Source organism: Sciurus vulgaris (genome assembly GCF_902686455.1).
Source record: "Sciurus vulgaris genome assembly, chromosome: 5".
NCBI lineage: Eukaryota > Metazoa > Chordata > Mammalia > Rodentia > Sciuridae > Sciurus > Sciurus vulgaris.
In genome coordinates, this window is record NC_136465.1 from 177,602,732 (window position 1) to 177,613,084 (window position 10,353).

The 10,353-nt window shown below is 50.1% G+C and overlaps 2 long non-coding RNA genes across 2 annotated transcripts in view; one reads left to right on the plus strand and one right to left on the minus strand.

Moving 5' to 3' along the window:
• The first annotated feature begins 843 nt into the window (after positions 1–843).
• Positions 844–5,869, plus strand: LOC306662133. The gene is made up of 2 exons (XR_013764078.1): positions 844–1,775; positions 1,880–5,869. It is a non-coding gene; the product is annotated as an uncharacterized lncRNA (long non-coding RNA).
• Positions 5,323–10,353, minus strand: part of LOC306662132 — a 13,013-nt gene continuing 7,982 nt past the window's right edge. The window contains exons 2-3 of the long non-coding RNA XR_013764077.1: positions 8,325–8,443; positions 5,323–7,641 (exon numbers count right to left, since the gene is read on the minus strand). This is a non-coding gene — a long non-coding RNA (uncharacterized lncRNA). The remainder of the gene's footprint in view (positions 7,642–8,324; positions 8,444–10,353) is intronic.

A 10,353-nucleotide genomic window follows, 5' to 3' on the forward strand; every position in this document is an offset into this window, starting at 1 on the left:
GGCAGGAGGGTGAGCCCTGGTGGGACGGAGTGTCCAGCACCTCAGGCAGGTGCTGCCGGGGGCCTGTCCCTTCACTGCCCCAGGGTGTCACGAAGCCGGGCCTCAGCCTCCTGTGACAGAGCTCACACCCTCCCCAGACACCGCCCACCTCCTGCTCCCAGCCTGGCCTGGCCTTGACCCTTCTCCACACCCCTGCCCGGGGCCTATCCATAGTGCCTAGCAGCCTCCCCGGGGCTCCTGCCACCCACCTGGCAAGCAGAGTGACCCCAACGCGGTCCTGCAGCCAGCTGCACCCTCGACCCCTGCCCACAGCTGCCCACATGGCCTGTGCCCTCCATAGTATATCCACCCTCGCCACCCACTGGAAGGAAGCCCTGCCCAGTGGGCCCCGGGTCTCGGCCGGGACCCTGGAGCCTCCCCAAGCCTCAGCCCCAGCTCAGAGCCCACAGCGGGTGCACCCATCCCATGGGCTCTGGGCTGTAGGCAGCGTCTCCTCCCAGGAAAGGACACTCAGGCAACCTGAGGGGCTCCCAGGACCATGGTGGACCCTGTCACCTCCCAGGGCCAGACATCTGCCTGGTGTCCCCGCTAAGACCTGCAGCCCTCACTGCCCAGCAGAGCTCTGTGTTGGAACTTGCAGCGTGGGCAACTCAGACACCCTTCCAGCGCCTCCCCAAGGGCGGCCACAGCCCATCAGATTGTCGTGAGGATGAGTCACGGGGCCAGGCCCTGGGCCTCGGGCAAGTGGCTTGGCGGAGCCTGCCCTGCCACCAGCCACGCCCTCCCCTCCGCTTCCCACCTGCTCCCTGTGCTGCCCCTCCCCTTCTCGGGCACTTCCTTCCATACCCCAGACATCTGCTGCTGTGCCTGTCCCTCCAGCCTCCAGCAGCCTCCAGCCTCCCTCTCCAGGGAAAAACTACCCTTGGTGCCACGCCCACCTCCAGACCGGCCACCACCCTGCCCAAGACACATCTGCCCCGGCGGTCCCCAGGTCCCCAGCCCACTCAGTCTGGGTGTGGCCACGAGCTCCAGCCAGCTGAAGCCAGCGGGCAGCTCTGACGCGGCTCTGTGCGGCGCAGGCCCGTCCCCCTGCCCACCCCATCTCACTCTGTCTTTGTCCTGCTTCTCTCTCTGTTGACCCAACCACTCCCAGACTTCAAGGGCCACAGGGCGTCCAGTTTGCATGCCCACGATCTCAGCCCAGCCAAGTCCCTTCCAATGGTTCCTCAAGTCCAGCTGCAGCCCCAGCGGTGAGTGCTGCGTGGGAAAGGGCAGCAAGCTCAGGTGACGTGCCTGGGGCGACGAGGTGCTGTGACCACCCCTGGCCGCTCCGTGTGGTCTGTGTCCACTCCAGGCAGGGCCTCCAGCCTCCTGGGATCGAGAATGCCTCCTCGGATGTCCCAACCCACCCCCAAGGGGGCTTCGTGGACTCGAGCCAGGGCACAAGCCACTTCTGACCTCTGACTCACTTGGTGACATGGTAACATTGAACTTCTCCTACAGGCCTTGGGGCAGCACCCAGGGATGCCACTGCCAGACTCCACCAGATGGCCCAAGTCATCTGCATCCCTCGATGCATTATTACTGCCACCAACAAGATCTGCCATCACCCCTCGCCTGGGCCACTGCCAACGTGCCCTACAGCACCCCCAGAGGCCCCGAGGATCTTTCTTTCTGAAGATTTTCAGACAAGTCTGCCCCTGGTCAGTCCTCTGAGCCAGCCACCGGCAGGGAGCACAGCTTCAGGCCCCTGGAAACTGCTTCCAGTGAAAATGGTAAGTGGTTTCAATTTCACCTTCTTGGATTATATGAGTTATTTCTTCTCTGCTTAAAAACTTTGCTTGTGTTTAATTGGATTTTTGTCCTTGTTCTTTTTTAGGCATAGGAGAGCCTTTTGTATTTACATATCATATATCATGAATTCAAATTCTTGTAGACAAAGAATAAAATTTGGAAGTAAAATTCCGATTTTCATGCAAATCGAAGATGAATACATCTGAGGTTCTGCTTGACTCAGTCATCAGTGCGGGGACCAGTAAAAGAGGCTGAGCCCGGTCGGAGGGAGAGTTGGAAGGACAAAGTGTAGGTGCTTGGGACCGCCAGAATGAATTTGCTCAGAGGCACAGAATTGCTTGGTTTCCTGCAGAGCAACGAAGGGTGCCCACAGGGATGATCTTTCCTGCACGACAGAATGGGAGTCCATGGCTCTGGGACAAGCTCATCTGCACCATTGGAACAGGACTGTTGGCCTCACGGTGCGCTTTCTGCATCTTCGCGTCCACGTGGACAGAGCTGTCAAAGAGCTGTTGCCAGCTGCCGTAGAAGAAGTTAGCAGGGACTGGAGCATGGCCTGAGGGGTTGCAGGACAGCGCTCCGTTTGCCCCACTTACGGGACAGCAGTAAGTCCATCTCCGGGTCTGTGACTTCTGCTTTTGTCCTGAAGAGGTTTCAGTATTCACGAGCTTTCATCTATATTCTGCGCTTTCTGGGTCTCAGGGCCTCTTTTGATCCACGTAGCAATACTCTACTAATTCTTTTCTTTTTTAACAACTATTTTGTAGTTAGTAGGTGGACACAATACCTTTATTTTATTTTTATGCCGTGCTGAGGATCGAACCCAGGGCCTCAAGCGTGCTAGGCAAGTGCTCTACCACTAAGCCACACCCGGCCCTTCTAATTCTTTTTATTTTGTTTTTTGTACTGGAGATTGAATCCAGTTCCCACTGTACTACTGAGATCCATCTCCAGTCCCTTTTATTTTTTATTTTGAAATAGTGTCTCCCTAAATTGCTGAGGCTGGCCTCAAACATGAATCCTCTCGCCTCAGCCTCCTGAGTCACTGGGATTACCAGCAAGCACTACCACGCCCAGCCTCGTTCCTCTGTAAAGACTGAAAGTACTGCTTTTCACACTGGAGTCTCCAGGATCCTCCCCCACTATTGCCATCAGTCATGGCCATGACAGGTCCCCACGAAGACCCCTCCTTTCAGGACATCCTTTCCGTCTGTACCCTCCTATTCAAGGTTTTCTGGGGCAGACTCTCTTGTTCTCCCTCCAATCTCCTTCTAATTCCATTGTTTTTATATAAACTCTATGTTCTGCTTCCTTCCAGTCATTAATTTTGAATGTCAAAAGCATATTTTGTTGGTCAAAAAATGAATTATTTCCTGTTTAGTAATTTTAGTCCTTTTGAAGACAATGTGTTGTTTTTTGTTTTTTTTTTTTTTTTTAGATATAAAGGAGTCAATTGAGGGATGGGGCCAGGGAGATGTTCTTTTATTGTACCTGCAGAGTCTGTTCTGGGCTCTCAGTTCTCCTTTGAGTTGTTTGCACACAGCTGCACCAATTACCACTTTAATTGTTGTGTACATCTTAATAACCTACCAGGGCAAGCTCCGCCATCTTGCTCTTCTACTTGGAAATGGTCTTCCTGTTCTTGGACGTTCCATCCCAATGTAAATTCTAGAATCGCTTATCCCACAGATGCCATCACTTTTTCATATTTCTTGAGAGGTTTGGTGTCGAGTTCCCTGTATGTTTTATTCCTACAGTAAATGGGACATTTAAGCTTTGTTACACAGTCTAACTTGTGACTGCTAGTAAATAAGAACATTGCTTATCACTGATAAGAATCTGATGTCAGGGGCCGGGTTGTGGTTCAGTGGCAGAGCACTTGTCTGGCATGTGGGTGTCACTGGGTTCAATTTGCAGCACCACATAAAAATAAATAAAATAAAGGTCCACCGACAACTAAAATATATACTTAAAAAAAGAAAAGAATCTGATGTCAATGAGATGAACATTCTTTTAGGAATGATCTGTCTTTACTAGTAGTTTTAGAATTTTTTTCTCTCCAGGGCGTTCTGAAGTTCCAGCATGATATACCTTGGTGTGGAATGTTGAGATTCTGATTTTTGTCCTTTTGTTTCTCCTGTTGGGCCTTTGCTGAGTTTTTCTGATCTGAGGACTCATAGTTTCCTTCAGCTCTATGGAATTCCTTTTAGCATATCACTAAATGTTAATCCCTCCCTTCTCGCTCACATCTACCTGGAGGCTCCAACTAGAGGTGACAGTAGGGTCTCTCTTTCTTTCTTGATGAGAACACAGTGTATTGTGTCATGACTCTCCTTTATGGAATAATTTGCTTTTTTTCTCCAAACATTTGGGGATTTTTTTCCCTCTTTTTTCCTTTTCAGGAATTTGTCTATGATTTGCCTAGGAGGAGTTTTAATTGGTTGACCCTGTTGGGGTGTGCAGAGATTCTTGAATCTGTAAATTAATATTGAGAAATTTTCACCATTATTTTCTCCAAAAAATTGTTTTTTGTTCTGTGTCTCTTTCTCTTCTCCTTCTGGGACTCCAATTACATGTATTTAAAGCACTCAAAATCATCCCACAGATCTCCGAAGCTCTGTTTTTCTCTCCAGTCTTATTTCTCTGTTTTCCTTGGGTCAAATGCCTCTTGGGGGGGTTATATTCAAGTTTACTATCCTTTCTTCTGCCCTTTACAGAATTGGAACTCATTTAGTAAATTCTAAAAATTTCATTATTGGCTTTTTCAGGTCAAAAATTTCCATTAACCTGTGAAGATTCCCTGTCTTTTCATTATCAAAACCATATTTTCTTTTAATTCCTTGACCATGTCTTTACAGGAATATATTTTTTTAATTATTTGCAAATGTTTGCAATAGCTGCTTTGAAGTCTGTGACTGCAAAATCTAAATTCTGGGCCCACTCAGAATTCCTATTTGCTGACTTCTTTGTGAGATATACCTGTTTCTTTGTCCAGGAATTTTTGGTTCAAAACTGAGGACTATAGCTAATATATTGTAGCAGCTCTGGAAAGGAAGACCTGCAGGGCCAGAGAAGCAGGAATCAGGTGCAGGAGGAAGGGCACCGGAGCCAGGGTTCACCAAAGCTCAGCATTGCCGTCTCCTCTTCCCAGGACACTTTCCCTCACTATCCCCCCCGCAAAATCCTTTCTTACCAGGGTACACTTGGCTTAAGAACCACCCCTGGCTGGGCCTGGTAGCACATACCTGTAATTCCAGCAGCTCAGGAGGCTGAGGCAGGAGGACTGTTAGTTCAAAGCCAGCCTCGGCAACTTAGAGAGGCCCTAAGCAACTCAGTGAGACCTTGTCTCTAAATAAAATACAAAACTTGCTGGGATGTGACTCAGTAGTTAAGTGCCCCTGGGTTCAATCCCCAATACAAAAAAAAAAAAAAAAAAAAAAAAAAATCCACCAAAAAGAAAAACCACCTGCTTAGGGAAGTCTTCCCAATTCTCTTCCTGACCAAGTCAAGTGCCCTCCTTAAACACATTTGTAAGTACTTTCTCCAGCTGCAATCATGATAAACTTGTTTGTAACTTTCTTTAACGTATGCTATCCCCACTACACTGAACGGGAAATGAGAGTAGGGATAGGCTATGTGTTATGACCACATTCCTGGCACACAAAGAGCTCAATAAATACTTGTTTAACGAATACGTGTCGCCCACTTTGCTGGAGGGCGTTTCCCCAATTCAATGTCTCACCAGCAACAAATGAGAATGTTCACCCCTGATCACTCACTGGTACTTAGAATCTTTTGTACACATTTTTGGTAATCTTTTTACAACCTTTTCCAGTCTCATAGTTGAACATTTTCTCTTCGCTTAATTTGCATTCTTTGAAATCAGACCTTCGTCAGAGATATGTTAGCAATTTTAATTTTCTCTTCTGGAAACTTCTTTCCCATAGCCTTTGAAATTATCTAAGAACTGATTTGCTAGGGTAATTTTTATGTTTTAAATTAGAACTATTTCATCTGAAATGTCTTTTTTCCCCCAGCTAATTTTTTTTTCTTTTGACTCTACTTGTACCACTCCCTCCCAACATGGGAAAAAAATTGTCTATTTTCTCTCTTTATCTCCTTTATCTCCTGATGTGAGTGTCACCGCTTAGGAAGGTATTTCTACATTTCAAAATCCTGTAAATATTTATCTGTATTTTCCCATCGTATATTTACGGTTTTGTATTTTTAACCTAAAGGTTCTTAATTCATCTCAAATTTGTTTTGGTGCAAAATTTCACATCATTTTATAGTGGCTATCCAACCACAGAAATGTGTGTTCGTCTCCTTCTCAGCCTTCTCTTCTGCCTATTGATCCACCTGTTTCAGTGACAGTTCAATAACGTTTTTTGAAAATGCTTGCTTTATCATTCACCTACTATCTGATATTGATCCCTCTTTAAGGGGCACCTTATTTGGCTACCACTCACTACGTTCCCACATTGAACCTGAGGCTGTTCTAGGTGCTGGGGATCCTGCAATGAGCAAGGAGACAGGAGCCCTGTTTTCGTGGAACTTGCGTTCTGTTGTAACACCTGTTGCCCATCCTCCATAGCCTGGTGAATAGTGGGCAGCTAGTTCCGTCAATGCCAAAGGCAGGAGACAGACCGTGATGTGTAGCCCTGTGAGGAGTGGAAAGACCCTGGGGTCACAGGGACACTTAGGTCTAGAAGGGGGAGTGTTTACCACTCTTGCCAGCCCCACCACCTTGGGCTTTCCTAAATTTGAGCTCCCACTTCCCACAGGGATTCTTCTAACAGAGGCAAACTAAAGAGTCCACTCATCTTCAGGCCTCGACTATATCTTGATAACTTGGGATTCCTCATGCCAGTGGACCAAGAGGCCAGGAAATCAGTCACCATAGTGGCAGGGTAATGGACCTTGATTCTCAAGAAGAGCTAGGCATGGAGTCAGGGAGCAGCCAGTCTCAGGACCAGGGGCTCTGCCGCAGTGCTTCTGGGTGCTTCCAAGATGGCAATAGCCATAAGCAGGCAATGGTGGCAAGCATAGCTGGCAGGGACAATGCATCCAGGGCTCAGTCCCTCAGAGATGGAGGGCTAGGGCCTCACAGCCAAACAACCAGTCCCCTGGAAATGCCCATCTGGAAGCTGTGTGGAGGGTGGAGGTCGTGAGTAGCCATCATGGCCTCAGTTCAGCTGCCGTGGCGAAGACCGCCCCATGAACACTCTTGTTCTGAGAACTTGCAGAGCCCTGCTGGCTGCCGCCCTCAGGGAGGCCACGCGGCGGATCAGACTTCATGAAAGGCTGCAGCAGCTCTGAGTGACTAAGTCGTGGGCGGTGTTGGACACCTGTGTACCACATCAAGGTCCCCAAGCCCAGCTCTGCCACTGCCACCACAGCCAGCTTCACCATGGCTTTGGCCGCTCGGGACAGGTACAACCAAGAGCACCTGCCTTGGACCCAGGCTGGCTGTCTCTCACTTCCTGTTCTAGAGCTGCTCTGCAGATGTGGCCTGGACACCTGGTAGAGGCCACTCACACTCACCCTCTCACTTGCCCAGCATAGGGGTGCAGGGACGTCAACATCCCCGGAGCTACCGCCACCCAACGATGAGTGGGATGGATGAAGCGATGCCCCCTTCATCTCCTGGGGGGGCTGCTCTGAGGTGTGTTCCATAAGACACCCCAGAAGTTCCCATAGGCTCAAGGGTGAGTTTCCTGTAGCAGTAACTGGCTTGATAAAGCATCTTGAATTGGTTTTCCCTGGAATTTCAATCCCAGCTGAAATATCCATGCAATTCTTTGCCTCAAACCCTGCTTTCAAGGAGACTGAGGCAGGCACATGCCACTGTGGAAAGATAGATGAATTTAATAAATACAGTTAGTATTATGAGGAAATAATTCAGATGATGTGCTAGGGTGTGCCTCTAAATCTGTGTTGTCTCGTATGATAGCCATTAGCCTCATGCGACAATTTAAATGTAAACGGGAATTAAATTAAGTTTAAAGTTTGACTCCTTGGTTGTACTAGTCACATTTCAAGTGATTTAGTGGCTGCCTTTTTGAAGAATACTTTTAATTGTAGATGGACACAATACCTTCATTTTATTTATTTACATGAGGTGCTAAGGATCAAACTCAGTACCTCACACATACTAGGCAAGTGTTCCACCACTGAGCTATAACTCCAGCCCTAGTGGCTACCTTTTGGGGCAGTGAAGATACAGAACGTTTGGACACTACCGAAAGCTCTGTGGGACAATGCTGTTCTGGATTATTTGGTCAACACCTGGAACTTTGCACTAGATTATAAATGCCCAAACGACAGAATCCATATCTGCCCAGTTTCACTCTCTGGATCCAGTAAGTAGCACAAAATCAGCACAGAGGCAGAAAGAAGGAAGGGAGGAAGAGGGGTCGAGGAGAGGGCGGGATGTGCCGGGCAAAGGCTGGCACTCACGGAGTGCTTCCTAGATGCCTGGCACCCTCCCTCCAGGGTCTGCTGGTTCCTCCCCACCCTATGGCTGTTACCTGACTTAGAGGAGAAAACAGAGGCCAGAGAGGTGGAGCAGCTTTTCCAGGGCATGTGACCAGTGAGTAGCCAGTCAGGGTCAAGCCCAGCAGGTCACACTGGTCTCACAGACTTGCACCTACAGAACAAGCGTAGAAGGGGACCTTGGGACTGGAGCTGAGTGTCCACACGTCCTGCCCTCTTTCCTGAACCTGAGAGACTCTGAGGCCTTGCTGTTGCCCTGGGCCAGCCCACGCCAAGATCCAGATCCAGGGTGGTGGCAGCCAACAGGGGAAGTCCTACCGCTGCCCGCAGAGGCCACTCCGCAGATTCCACAGGGGCACCCCACCCTGATGTCAGCAGCACCAAGGTGTCCTTACTAACTGCCCCCAGGTGACACAGCCCGCTCCTTTGCGTGGGATCTGCAGGGTCCCCCACGCCCCAGGTGCTTACAAGGAGCCAGAGTGGAAAGTATGACTCGCTTCTTCCAGGAGCGTGGGATGGCTTTTCCATTGCTAATTTCCAAGGAATCCAGTGAAGTAGTGGAAAGACCTAGAAGGCGGGAGACCTGGTTCTCACCCTGGCCCGTCCTGTCTTCAGACCAACCCACCAGGCCTCGGTCTCCCTGCCATCTGCTGGGAACCAGGGACCAGGATGAACAGGACCCTATCCAGCTCTGCCTCACGAAGCTGCCCAGGTGAGTGAGGCCAAGGACATCAGGGCAGCAGCTGGTGGACAGCTGGGGTGTTTCTCCTTCCTTTCAGGAAGGCTGTTTTTCAAAACGTGTCCTTGGGAGTGAGGAATAGTCACCCTGGCTTACGAGTTTCCTTTCAGAAGTCATATGTCACTGTTAGGAAGACAGAGAACCTGAGAATCAAATGGGAGCCCCGCTCCTGCTCCTGCCTCCAGCCGCCCTCTGGATAGCTGGAGTTCGGTCCCTGCAGCTGCCATATTTTCAACAAGTGAGGACTGGAAGAGGTGCCACTCGGGACCTCCCGTGGACCCACCTTTCGTCCTAGTCCTCCCAGAGGGTCCCACCATTGTTACCCCCATGTCTGAGCTACTTCTAGGCCAGAATTAGCCGGACATTTTATATCACTACCACCAGGAGGCCCTCCCTGCCGCCCCCCAGTCTGAGTCAGATGCCCTGCAGCCCTTTGGACCACACCATCCAGCATGCCTGGACACTCTGGGCTTCCCACCTGGCCATTCTCACTCCAAGGGCTTCACATGCCATCCAGGGCCACATGGCCACCAGCCAGCACCTGAGGTGGCCCCTGAGGGGAGCCAGCCACCCCATAGTCAGGGGCACGGGCAAGGAGCTGGGACCTTGCTGAAGACCCGGTGCCACGCAGCCCATAGGACCCTGCTCTGGGGGCCAGAATCACACTGCATGTCCCCTGAGTGACCAGCTACTCCTTAAAAGCTACAGACCTGGTGCCTGAGAAGTTTGTCTCTGGGGGGATCCAGAGGCTTCCCCATCTGCAAGCCCTCAGGAGCCCCGTGTCGCTGTCTGTGGTCACCTGGTCTGCCACCTCCTGTTCCTGGCCTGACAGTCCCTTAGCCTGGGTGGACCCTGTGTTCCATCTGCATGCTGCTGTCCATAGTCCTCCACACCACCCGTGAAGGCAGAGTGCATAAGTGCCAAGGGCTGGGCCTACTGGTACACACTTGTAATCCCAGCTACTCAGGCAGGTGATAAGTTCAAGGCCAGCCTGGGTGACTTAGTGAGACCCTATCTCAAAATGAAAGGTAAAATAGCTGGGCATGGTGACACATACTTGCATCCCAGTGACTCAGGAGGCTGAAGCAGGAGGACCACAAGTTCAAGGCCAGCCTCAGCAACTTAGCAAGGCCTAAGCAACTTAGCAAGACCCTGTCTCAAAATAAAAAATAAAAAGGGCTGGAGATGTGGCTCAGTGGTTAAGCACCCCTGGATTTAATTCCTGGTGCTAAATAAATAAAAAAGTTTAGTAGTAGAGCTGCTTGGGTTCAATCCCCAGTAGGAAGGGTGGGAGGGAGGAAAAGAGAGAGCGAGAGCGAGAGAGA